The sequence below is a fragment of the Dermacentor andersoni genome, chromosome 6 (assembly GCF_023375885.2).
Source record: "Dermacentor andersoni chromosome 6, qqDerAnde1_hic_scaffold, whole genome shotgun sequence".
In the NCBI taxonomy this organism is placed as follows: domain Eukaryota; kingdom Metazoa; phylum Arthropoda; class Arachnida; order Ixodida; family Ixodidae; genus Dermacentor; species Dermacentor andersoni.
In genome coordinates this window covers 98,369,717-98,383,002 of record NC_092819.1, presented here as the reverse complement: position 1 = coordinate 98,383,002, position 13,286 = coordinate 98,369,717, and the positions used below count along the sequence as shown (strand labels likewise).

The following is a 13,286-nucleotide window of genomic DNA, read 5'->3' as shown; positions in this document are numbered from 1 at the left end:
CGAGCGACTTCATAGTCAACAGTACGGCCTGTGTTGAAGCGTACTCATTTACTCTGTACTCATTTACATTTACGCGTACTTTACTCTGTACTCTGTCTCATTTTACAAATGAGACAGAAAAGAATTCCTGCCAAATATTTTTTTTTTTGCCGAGGACAGTTCCAGTGTGTCCTCGCCAGTCGAGCATGTTTGCGTATATTTGTCGCTAAATTCTCACATATAAAAATTCAACTTATTTACTCCTTCGCCTTCTCCTGTCCCCATTTCTTCCCCATTCATGGCTGATCTGACCCACATTACCCTAACATGTACCCCGCACCCTTTGGCGGCTCTACATGCAGTGCATCCAATACAAACATAAGATTTCCCTAGCCCAAAGCAACAGATGAGGTGTTAACAGTGATGACGTCTTTGGCAAACTGCCGCTTGCAAGATAAATTTCATCTCCCTCGCTGTTGGCCCCAAGCTATGTATTGTCACGTAGTAGAGACGGTGAATAATACATAGGCAAATCTGTGAATGACGAAACTAACTTTTATTAGGCGAACTTGTGCCCACAAAAGAAAGTCACACTCAAAGCACAGCGATAGCGGCGAACATGGTCGGCGATCGTGGAAATCTGATCTGCCGGTCAAGCGCATCGGCTTTTATACATGAGCCATCGAACGTTGCAGAGAAATCGCTGCTGCCCGCGTCTTCCAGAAACTTCTACGCAATTCGCGTCGCACATGCAGTCAGATTACACAAGCTTCGGTGACAAGAGAGAGGAGAAAGAACCATCTATAAGATTCGAGAAACTACCGATACCTGCGGTCGTGTCCCGCGCTGAGCGATACATTTGTTAGACGGTGAAAAGCAGACGCCCAAAAAAGATAAACAAGTACACGTGTCAGTATTATAGTGCATTTTACGACACCGTGTGAAAACAAAACAACGAAGGAGCAGTGCGAATTGAGTTGCATTTACATATCTATAGTTAGCCACAATAATTACATCTGTTGCCTCCTGCTTGCAGATATTTAAACTACACAGGGCAAGCTATTTGCGCCCGTTCCTCTGAAATACCCGGGCACCACGCAGTTTGCAACCTTCGCGTCTCGGGATCTCAAGGCGGAAAGTAACCTTCCTGGAGATGGCAGTGAGCATTTTCTTACACGTGCCCTCAAGCCAGAAAAGGTGTTCGACCGAATGCCGGATGCGTCGGTGGAACGTCCGGTAGCCAATATAAAGAGCCCTTGCCTCGTGTCTAGCCACCATTTGCTCTGCGTAAAGCTGCAACGATGAAGAACTCTGCCATCGTGTTCACCGTATTGTTGCTGTCAGCTGGTAAGTACTGCTTCATTGACAGAAGCGGACCGTTACTTTGGTGGAATAGAGTGTCGGCGCATTTTGGCCATCATTGGCCCTTGCGCCATCAAAACGCAAATATAATTATCCTAGAGTGTTTTAACGCTGCCCCTCTGTCTTAATTTATTCGTTGATATGTAAGTTTAAAGCAATTTATGTCAATTTCAAGCTCAGGCGGATTGGACGATCGGTCTTCTGCATGCGTTACGGCAACCGCGAAATCGGGTAGATGAGCTTGTTGTACTTTCACACAATGTACTAGCAGTTACATTTTTCTATAATATTTGACCCTGTAGTAAGCAGGTATGCGCAGAATAGTTTTACTGCTGTTGCCCTCTTAAGTTTTGCTAAAATCTGACACTCTTGCCGAACTTAGCTATTTCGATTTCGTTTCTTTTTCAAGCGCTGTTTGAATTGTCTCATCAGCACTGTTTCATGCATTCTTTAAAAGTGTTTATATATATATATAAGTACTGCTTCATTTACAGAAGCGGACCGTTACTTTGGTGGAATACAGTATCGGCGTATTTTGGCCATCATTGGCCCTTGCGCTACAAAAGCACATATATCATTATCCGAGAGTGTTTTAACGCTGCCCCTCTGTCTTAATTTATTCGTTGATATGTAACTTTAAATCAATTAATTATTTCGCAAATAAATTAATTTCGCAGAGGTAAGTGCAAGCCATCGCCACCACATTTGCGATGGCTTAATTTGCGGGTAACTTTTTAATATGCGGAATGACTGATGATGCCGTGGTAGATGCATCGACAAGAAGCGTACAAAAAGCGAAACTTCTACAGATGTTTATATGGGCGCCACTCTTGGGGCGACAAGTAAAATTGGGTAGGAAAAGCTGGAGGCCTCGTTTACACAAGTTGGGCAATGTTTCCTGAAGCAGGCGTGAAATTTGGAGATGGGAGCACCATTGGTAATCTACCAATCTCGCTTTGCCTGCTCTTCCTTTTCAGTCTACCGATGAGGCATTGGTATACCCATACAGATAGAAGGAAAAAAAAATGGTGCCGTGCGACTGGCCACTCGAGGCACTTTGCGTGCATTCGGGGGCTGCTTTCACGCTCGGAAAAACACTTTCATGTAGCACGCATTGAGCAACAGAAAGCTGTATCGGGAGTTTTTCATGTCACTCTACAACTTTCTCCGTAACACTTTTCATCTAACTATAATATTTCAGAAGTAGCGTATTTAATTAAGAGTAATTATCTAATTAGACAGAATTAAAAAAAATGATTTTAGTACCTCCAAGCGACGGCAAACAATATTACCCTTGTTATGTCCAGCTACGGGGCATTTCCATATCTTCAAAGTTTGGCTTAAGTTAGCTGGGACACCTTGTTTAGAAAGAACCATTGCTTCGTTATGTCAGTGGTTCCTTGAACTGATTCATGGGCCTCGAAAAATGTTTAGTCGACTGCAACGTTGCTTTCTTCAGAAAATTGAACTTATCGTTTTTTTTTCTAGCATCGCGCTACACACAGGTGAAAGGGCAAATTTTGTTCTAATCTGTGCATATATGAACTTATCACAGTGCTGCTCGTGGAAGCTCAGCTCTTCCCGGGTGGTGGAGGATTTGGGCGACCCGGCGGAGGCCGTCGATGTGGCGTGAGTTCATTGTACACCGTACCATTGTGAATTTGGCGAAGTAGCTCAAGACGACGAACTGCCTAATTTAATGGCTAAAGGAGTGTCTGAAGTTCGTAGAATTAATTTCACTGGCACGGGTGACATCGTCAAGAATATTGGCTCGATTTGTTGGCCGAGATGCCTTGCGTAATCGGCTAGCATCCTACTGCATCGTTTGAGTACATAGTTAGCTAAATTGATGGTTGGATGAATACGTTGCTGGTTTAAAGCGGGAAACACTCGTACGATGCGGCGTCTGATACGACGTGCGATACATATATAATGTGCCTGCTCCAAGTGTACGCTGGCAGGACTGGACGTACCTCGGATGTTGCACGGAATAGTAGCATGCATCTTCTGCCCTTCATAATATGTAATCAGTTCTTACAACGAATCCGTTTGCTCGTAATCGATGCTCTTTGCCGATGTTCTACACCCCGATATTTTAGTTCGAAATTATGATACCAGATGCATTACTGTGAATTATTGATATGACGTAGATCGAGGCGGCTTGGAATTGCGAACCCCGTGCGAGTTGTCGGCGCACGAAATGCGAGCGAGGAAAAATGGCCGTAGAATAAACAAAACGCCATCTTTTAACTGACTGTATTGGCATACACACGCGTGCGCTTGTCTGTCTCTCTCTCTGTCTTTCTCATGCACGCACACATGCATGCGCACAGACACTGCACGTTTAAAGCTTTAAAAGAATAAATATCGTCGTTTCGCCATAAGGGTGATAGCATGCGATAGCCACATTTTAGAATATTACGCGAAGTGTAAGGCTCATAGCTGTAGTGGCAGCATGACTTGAAGTAAGCGTAAGCTCACTAAGTAAAAAGGCGTGGTGCGACGTGTGTCGACACATGAACAGAGAAAACTCGATGACCTACGAGCAGCATCGGCTAGAACTACAGGATATTGTGTAATGTGTGGCCCTCGCGTTCCAGTATACTGCGGCATGCTCACGGCGGGAGCAATGTATGCGTCCGCTTCGCGCTCTTGAACCGCGGGGCTTTGTCGACCATCTCGCTTAACGTCGGCCTCCTGTTCCCGCAGCGCCACGTCCGGGCGCCTCCGGCAGTGTGTTGCAGCACGCGACGCGCATGCAGCTGCACATTGTTTCTGCATCCGAACTAACGGAGTGGTCTTTGGGCGTATGCGGGCCCGCCTTGCTTCATTGCGATTAGCGTTTCTTGGCAGCTTCTCGGCCCGCGTTCCGACAACACGCAGGGGTTAGATAGATAGATAGATAGATAGATAGATAGATAGATAGATAGATAGATAGATAGATAGATAGATAGATAGATAGATAGATAGATAGATAGATAGATAGATAGATAGATAGATAGATAGATAGATAGATAGATAGATAGATAGATAGATAGATAGATAGATAGATAGATAGATAGATAGATAGATAGATAGATAGATAGATAGATAGATAGATAGATAGATAGATAGATAGATAGATAGATAGATAGATAGATAGATAGATAGATAGATAGATAGATAGATAGATAGATAGATAGATAGATAGATAGATAGATAGATAGATAGATAGATAGATAGATAGATAGATAGATAGATAGATAGATAGATAGATAGATAGATAGATAGATAGATAGATAGATAGATAGATAGATAGATAGATAGATAGATAGATAGATAGATAGATAGATAGATAGATAGATAGATAGATAGATAGATAGATAGATAGATAGATAGATAGATAGATAGATAGATAGATAGATAGATAGATAGATAGATAGATAGATAGATAGATAGATAGATAGATAGATAGATAGATAGATAGATAGATAGATAGATAGATAGATAGATAGATAGATAGATAGATAGATAGATAGATAGATAGATAGATAGATAGATAGATAGATAGATAGATAGATAGATAGATAGATAGATAGATAGATAGATAGATAGATAGATAGATAGATAGATAGATAGATAGATAGATAGATAGATAGATAGATAGATAGATAGATAGATAGATAGACTTTATTAAAAGAATTATCAGAATAATCACTAATGGTCGGGGCCCCTAGTCCAGGGCTCCGCTGGCTCTTGCCATCTCCTCAGCTCTCTGTATCAGCTTGAGCTGGTCGTCGAGGGCCGGGCTGGACAGCACTGCCTTCTATTGCTCACTCGTGGTGTTCGTGTCGGGGTGTTCTATGTTGCCTAATGTGCACTCCCACGTAATGTGGTGTAGGGTTGGTGTGGCCCCGCACCATGGAACACGCGGGGGCAAGTTCGCTTCATGTGAGGGACGCGACGCTTTGCTGCGGAAACGACACATCGGCAGGTGCAAATATAGCCCCCGTACCTTGGCTACTACACGTGTGAAAAAACGGTGGCACAAGCCGACAGGTTCTGAATGCTTTGCGTAGGCTCTTTTACAACTCGTTCAAGCAACCAAAGCTGCTTGAATGAATCGTGGGGCTTTACGTACCAGAACTGCGAATTGGTTAGGAGGCTTGCCATAGGGGGGGGAGTACTTTTTTGCATTTCGCCCCCATCGAAATGCGGCCGACGCGGTCGGGTTTTCGATACCGCGACCTCGTGCTTTGCAGCGCAACTCCATGGCTGCCAAGCCACCGCGGCGCGTGACCAAAGTTGTCTAACTTGAGATCTTAGAATACAACTTCTTCTGTGGATCAGTCTCTGCGATTTGGACATGAAAATTCTTAGACATCTTTCAACACCTATCATTAAAATTCTTATGCAAATCATACAGTTAATGTGAGTAGGGTTGTTCAGAAAAAATGCTATAACTGAAGGAATCAGCATTTTGATGTGCAATTACTGACTTCGGCGAAAAATCGAGCTGAGTGTTTATAAAACCCGCCAAGCGAGCTGTTGCGCGAGGGGCCCTCTGTTTGAGTCCCGCGGTAGGACAACTTTATTTATGTTTATTAATCAAAGACCTCGTTCTTAGCTACTTTACTACCACTTTTCCGTATCGACTATATTTCAATCCTCTTTCGTCGGCCGATCCCGGAGACAGTGAGGAACCCCGCAAATAATATCGTATAATTTTCATGCGCTGTCGGCGTTTTGTTTTATGACATTTGTTTGTGGTCTGCCGTTTTCCAAATTATCAGGAGCAATTTCGTCAAGATTGTAACACATGGCATGAACAATCTGAGTGATAGAATGGTGTGACAGTATAACCCTCATACGCGGCATGTCTTATATCATGACATGGCATTTATCATCGTAACCATCAAAATCATCATCAGCCAAAATTTATGGCCAGTGCAGGGCGAAGGCCACTCCTAGCGGTCTCCAATTACCCCTGTTTTGCGATTGCTGATATCGCATACATATACCTAAATATAAGCAGAGCCTCACGGCAACGCTGACGGCGGTGACGAAGGTGAAAATTCGCTTGGATTGTCCATATAATTTTTAGCTCAGTACAAATTTTGTGGTTTCTATTAAACGTGCAGGAATGCAGGAGAATTTTTCTGTGTTGGAAAGTGAGCTCATTTATCGTCCCTCTTAGCCTTGTGACTTCCGTGGCGCGGTTATGAAAATGTTAAAATAGTTTTGTGAAGACAAATAATAGTAATAATTTTCTTTGCTCATTTTTAATTTCGTTTTATGTCTGGTACGATTGCTCACTTTCCCAAAGCGTCTTTTTTTTTCGCGTGTGGCTCGGGAAGGTAACACTGCCTGTTGATTCACGAGTTCTTCCTTCATTCATGGTTGTTCCTGGGCCCGGTTAACAAAACAGTGGTTAATGGATTATCATTTTTTGCATATCATGTGGGTGCATGTTCTTAGTGAGCAGGAAGTAGCACTTATTGTTTTCTATTGCAGAGGCAAATCTGCCGCTTTGGACAACGTTGTGTTTACGAACAAGTAGTGTGCATCAGAGCTCCCTGCCCACCGATTCCTCAATGTGAGTACAGAAGGAACATCCCCAAGATTGACTCGTGTCGTACACAATTTTGTCATCTGCCTGAACTTAATACAGGGTTAGCTTAAAACACTTGACTTGAAAGTGCAAGTCATATATACAACCCCAGAGCTAAGGAATGTGTGGCGAGGTGAAATATTGTAACATACAATTCGGCGATGAGAAAATAACAGCAAATATTCCTTTTGTGAAAACTTTTAGTTCTGACGCGATGTAACAATCGAAATGAAAGAAATTCTAACGAAGCTGCGTTGTTACAGGTACCGCATCAGTAACACGCAAGCTTTGTTCGCGCACGGTAATAATGAATTAACGCGGACATTACACTGTGATTAGGAGCTCGTATGAGAAAGAACAATGTTAAGAAAAGTTTGTTCCTAAAATATGCAAAAAGAGATGCAGCACTGGTGGCTTCCAAGCAAACATTAAGATAGTAAGAAATCCGAGTGGAGAATAAGATGAAGAACTTCATTAGGTGCGAAAAAGACAGAAAGCTCTAAAAAACATCAGTTCCAGAGAAGTACGCGAAGGCTTCGAAGTCGAATTACGCGTAGCCACCACTATATATTAAAGGGAATGCGCAAGACTCTACCTTTCTGTTCAAAGCATATTGCAAATTAATTAATTGTAGAGGTGGGCGAATATGTACTTTTTTAAATACGAATCGAATATGGATAGTAGGTATTCAATACCAAATCGAACATTAAATTGTCAAACGTAGACGACATATTTACAGCAACAATGTCTATTTCGTATAATTTGGTGTGACGCCTGTATTGATAAATGCAAAAAAGACGAGCTGCTCTGAATTTGACACGGCAAGGCTTGGCCTGTTAAACGCAGAAATAAAGACGTATTAAAAGAAAAAGACAGCTATCAAGGACAGATAATCCGCTTTAAACACATCAACTATTATAACCAAAGAAATAAATAAAAAGAAAACGTCAGGAATAGCCTCTCAATTTCTTTAGAGTCTGGCTCCAAACAAACTTCCCAGAAAGAATGGCTGCTGCTGACTGGCTTTAAGAATGCACTAAATAAAACGTTACTGAAAGAAGACCAGAAGCTGCGAATATAAAATGGGCCGTTGCAAGGAAAAGGTGACGAGATTGTAGAGCAAGAAATACAACTGCGGAATACCTAGACTGGCAAAAGTACTAAACAAAAAACTACAAGAGGAAATTGCAGGTTCTCATGTCGGCTTTCCCCACGAAATTGAAAACAACGCTTCTATTTCATATTTAGTTTCAGCAGCGGTTCGAAAACTTTTGTCGTTGCCACACTTTTGATATTTAGCGAAATGGTTTTAGAAGACTCAGAATAGTAACCAAACCTTAACAGTTGGATGTTGCGAAAAATTTGCTTAGTATTTACTATTCTAAAACACGGAATCGTTCCTTTTCTAATACCATTCGAATATTATTAATGAACTATTCGTTTTCCTGTCAGAAACTGAATATTTGCCTACGCCTAATAAAGTGTAGTATGTGCGCAAATTTGTGTATAGGACACACTGATATAGCGTGTATTTGAACGGGCTGCCGATTTACACAACGTCGTATTTACATTTCACCTGAAGCAGGCTTAACGAGCATGTTATTTACATATGGGGGGAATTATTATTGCTCATGTTTGCCCAGAAGTTACTCATATACACATTTTCTATTTATTTACAGGCGTGTGACTTGACATCGGCAAAAAAGAAGCACCCATTTTGCGAATATCATACGTACAAGTTTCTTTATCCGTGCAATAAAAACAACTGTGTAATTACCAGTGACCTTAATATATGTGCTAGCAATTTCCTGCGTCTTACTTCTCGACTTCTCGTTTATTTTCATATAATGTCTGGTGCTTGTAATTATTCGCACTCTTAAGAACCGCCCAATTACTGCTGAAGGATGCTGCTCGCAGCGCAAACGATTGGTTCAATGTCATTCTAGTGACTAACACCCTCAAGCTATCAAGGTGCAGGGTGTTGGTCATGTGGCATAAACCTAGAACCATTTATGCACCCGTAAAGGTGTTAAAATATTCGTGCGCACGAGAAAATTTAAGCGACCAGACTACCAAGAAAAGCGGAAGCAAATTTCCAGAAAAATGCAGTTTCAAGGTCTCTGTCTGACGTCATGCCATTCTTCGATACAACATTGTGATTCAGTAAAATCCGTTAGAAATGTGGTTAGAAATGTGGCAATGTGGCTTTCCTTGGCCCTCGAGGTAAGCCTAATAGATGAACAAGTGGTACAAGTCTGCATCACGTTTTTATCCGAGACGTGCTGAACAAAATGCTGCTCCTATCCCAAATAATTGGTTCATCATCATTCCACTTGTATTCTCACTTCATTTTTCGATGCGGAGCAAGCCTTAGAAGACAGCTTGTTCGAAAGTTTTGTACTCACGTTAACTTTCGCAAACAAAGTTAAGCCGAAATAACGCTTCTAAAGGTGCTATATACTGAGGCATAATACATAATATACTTGCATAATATACTAATATTATGCAAGGCACCCGAAACGATCCAAGGATATGCTGTTCTGTATAAGCTTTGGTATGTAACTGCGGTTGCTTTATCAAAGAATCTTGGACCGAGTGCAGACCGCCATACATCTGCCGTTTAGTCCTGAATTACCACTCGCCTGCAAGGACCGAGAACGCGACTTGAATAAAATGGTGCTCGTACTGGCTATAGTTCTTCTCTCAGCAGGTGAGTTCCAAGGCAGCAAAGTTTTTACGCAAGGGTGTGGCACGAAAAGCGATTCGGGCACTAGAACACTACTTGAAGTTCACCGGCTTAAGACACCGTTTATCATGTCCCTGTGCATCCTCCCACTCGCACTCAGTACTCATTCTCTCCTCTTTTCGCTCTCATTCTCTCCTCAGTGCTCATTCTCTCGATTCGTTTCCTCTTCATCTCGTTCCGATGTCGATTCCAGGCCTCCTCCTGCTTATCAGAATTGTCGCCATCCATACTGCCGCCTCAACTGTGGTTGCGGCGCACGCGAGCTCTCCTTTCAATTCTCCGACATGTTATCAGGCATGCGACGCAGCTGGCGAAGCGAGCGGAGGCGAGCGCAACGACAAGGAACCCGGGTGACGTCATACCAAACGGTGGCGACGGAAAGGTGCGGCGCTACGCAGAGGCGGAACACCTGTGGCTCTGTGCTACTAGTAGCGCATGCGCAGTAGTGACTAAGGAGCGAGAGAGAAAGAGAGAGAGAGAAATATGCGCGGCGAGGCAGTCAGTGTGACGTCATGTGCCTCCTCGGAACACCGCCACGGCGAAATCGCAAGTTCGCGGCCAGTAAAGGTTTCGCTTTAAAAACGGCGCCCACGCCACTTCGCCGATGGCCGCAGAAAGCCGCTCAAAGAAAATTAACAAAACATAATATAATAAAATAACAAAATAAAATAACAAAATCACAAAATTAACAAAATAGCAAAATAACATATGCCGTACCAACAAGCCCCTATAGACGAGAAAACCATGGCCAGGCGGCGCTACTCCGCCTCCTGACAGCGCCCCTAATGTGGAAACGTGATGCAGCGCGGTCGTGCCGTGGCGCGGTCTCCGCTTTGTTTACACCGGTTCGCCCGCGCGTTTCTTCGCTGCTCGTTCTCACGGCGCTCAGTTTTCGACGGCGGCAGATCGCCTGCTTGCGCAACAGCGACGCAGAGATTGCAATGCGGTTTCAAGAAGGCTGCCGACGCGGACAGATTTTTTTCGTGGCGGCAACCTCACGAAAGGGGAGCGTCTGCTTCCGCACGTGTACGGCGTTCAACAAATCGTGGACGGTGATGTGACAGTGAAAGCCAAGGGCGTGTCACAGGTGTCCAGGATCGTATACGACGTCGATTTAGAGGTATACACCAAGTTCAGAAGTTTAGCCACTTTATTTCTATATGATGCAGGCACAAAGCGGTCATGCATACTTGCAGAGATGTGGAGGGACGGTGACGATTGCCGTTAGTTTCCTCGGTAGCTGAGTGCGCGCACACGGCTGCTCTCATTTTGTGCTTCCGCCTTTTGCTGCTAAATTTCTTGGCTGGAGCATTAGTAAATTACACGTTTGTGTTCGTTCTGATTTGCGCGGAGCTGTCAGCGAACAACGGCAAGCGTTATCGATGTCTTCGCTTCGCAAAGCCTGCTTGTTTTTGTAAATTCGCATGCTTTTGGATGGCTCCCAGGGAGTGTTATCAGCACTGCGAGCACAGAAAGAACACATGTATTAGGCACAAATGAACATGGAACGTTACTAACGAGAAAGACCATCTTCCCATCTTCAACAACGTGGCCTAGCCTATAGCTCATTATACCCTCTCAGGCTTAGGTTCAGGCAAATCACAAATTGAGCTGTTTTTGGCAAACTGTACATGCCTTTAATACATGGTGATTCGGAGATGCTAGTGCCTGTAATTTGTGATGCCTATTTCTTGCCCCAATAACGTCACTGCGTGGCACGAAGAGAACTGCATTATAAAGCTAACGCAGTAATGTGGGAAGTTGGGCGAGTTGGTGATTAATCATCATACCGTGTTGGTGAAGCAGCGCAATGACCAGTACAAATAGGAGAGACACAAGCACAGCGAGTGTCTTGTATTCATGTGTGTGTCTGCCTTGTCCTGGTCAGTACGCTGCTTCACCAGAACACTAAAGCAGTTTCCTTCCCAGGATACACGAAATCCTAGAACACAACAGCCAAAACACACATCTGCTGAAAATTAACAATTTAAATACTATATAGGCGCATATTGCTTTGAATCATGCTGCAATAAATACTTAGTGTATATCACGCCTTAGTCAATGCAGATGTTGGAGTCATTGCAACTCATCGCATTAATCAGCAAGGTGCCTTTTCACTGCTAATGAGGATTGGCTCGTACAGACTGCTCCGCGAAATGAACCCAGACCACGTTAACAGGCGATTACCTTAGGACCAACAGCACGAGCGCAAGCATTAGAGATACATGCCTCACCAAAGCAAATCTAGTGCCTCGTCGGGCGAACAGCTAAAGTAAGCTTGCACCGATGGCCGGCTACTACAGGAAACGAAGGTTTTTGGCAGGAAGAGTGAATCAGCAAGAATGTGCAAGGTGGTAATTACCTTAAAGCAAGCTTGGATATTGTGAACTTAGAAAGCATGGCCAAACAACAAACATAACGCGCACGTCTCGATCGGCTGCTTTCCGATCTGCCGCTTACCGACGCACGCGACGACCGCGGCTTGCATTAAATGCTGTCTGCTATCAGACAAAAGTAGCGCGCGTCCCCTTTCGTTACCTGCACAACTAGTAAATTAAGTTGCAGCGTTTGGAAAATGGAAATAATTCTCTAAAGCTCGTCCATGCCGATTGCGAGGGAAGGCACAGTAGAATAAAATAAATTCGGGGGTTTTAACTGCCAAAACCATGCAAAACCACTAAATCATTATGAGGCACGCTGTAATGGTTAGTCTCAGGAATACTTATTACCTCCGGGGGTTCTTTGACGTGCACAAAAATCAAAGCACGCGGTAGCAAGGGCGTTCTTGCACTTCGCCCCTATCGAAATGCGGCCGCTGTGGCCGGGAATCGAGCTCGCGTCGTCAAGCTCAGCGTCGCAACACGCATGCATTTACCGCTAACAAGCAGCGGATGTCAACACAATTCAACAACGCGGCATGACTAAACAAACGGCTGGGCGCTAAAAACAGGCATATCACTATTCCGTTTCATCGAGAAGCCGCGATATTGCACGCGAATACGAAAGTATGGTGCTTACTTGACTCGGCGCACTGCAATTATCCATGATTGTCGTCTGACCACGTACCACTTCCCCGGAAATCTGTAGAATTTCATGGGCGGCGTTCGACCTTTCGTGTTTTCGAGGCTGTTATGGCAATCAACAATACAGCAGTATTGCGTGCCACCTTTCCTGGCTGATGAGGTCGCACTCGCCATCGCAAAAACAACGCGCCCGAGCCAGCACGAGCGCTCCCGCCGAACAGATCACGGGCGCGCGCTCGCGCAGCGACGACCCTCGAAACTTCCATCGGTCCGCTAGGGGAGCATTCGGCGCTGGTGCCGCGCGGGCAAACTTTAGGTTGCCTCGTCTATTGCTATCCTCAGCGCTCAAAGCGGTGTGCAGGTTGGGCGTCGTTCTGCGCATGCTCTGAGGAAAGCAGCCAACGCCACGCGCGTCATATAGAAGGAATGGCATTTCAGCGCTCGACGCGTCGCCGTGCTCCCTCACGGGATTCAGAATCAATCGTTATCTCCTTTGTTTCGATCACTATCACTTCAGCTGGCGCAATGCAAGCGGCATAGCGGCACTGGCACAAGCGACGCTCACCGGCGCGCCGATAACGTCTGA

At 44.3% G+C, this 13,286-nt stretch overlaps 1 long non-coding RNA gene across 1 annotated transcript; it reads left to right on the top strand.

The window, feature by feature from the left end:
• Positions 1–1,098: 1,098 nt before the first annotated feature.
• On the top strand, positions 1,099–8,702 carry LOC126522625 (uncharacterized). The gene is made up of 4 exons (XR_007597484.3): positions 1,099–1,326; positions 2,897–2,970; positions 6,835–6,916; positions 8,611–8,702. It is a non-coding gene; the product is annotated as an uncharacterized lncRNA (long non-coding RNA).
• The last annotated feature ends 4,584 nt before the right edge of the window (positions 8,703–13,286 follow it).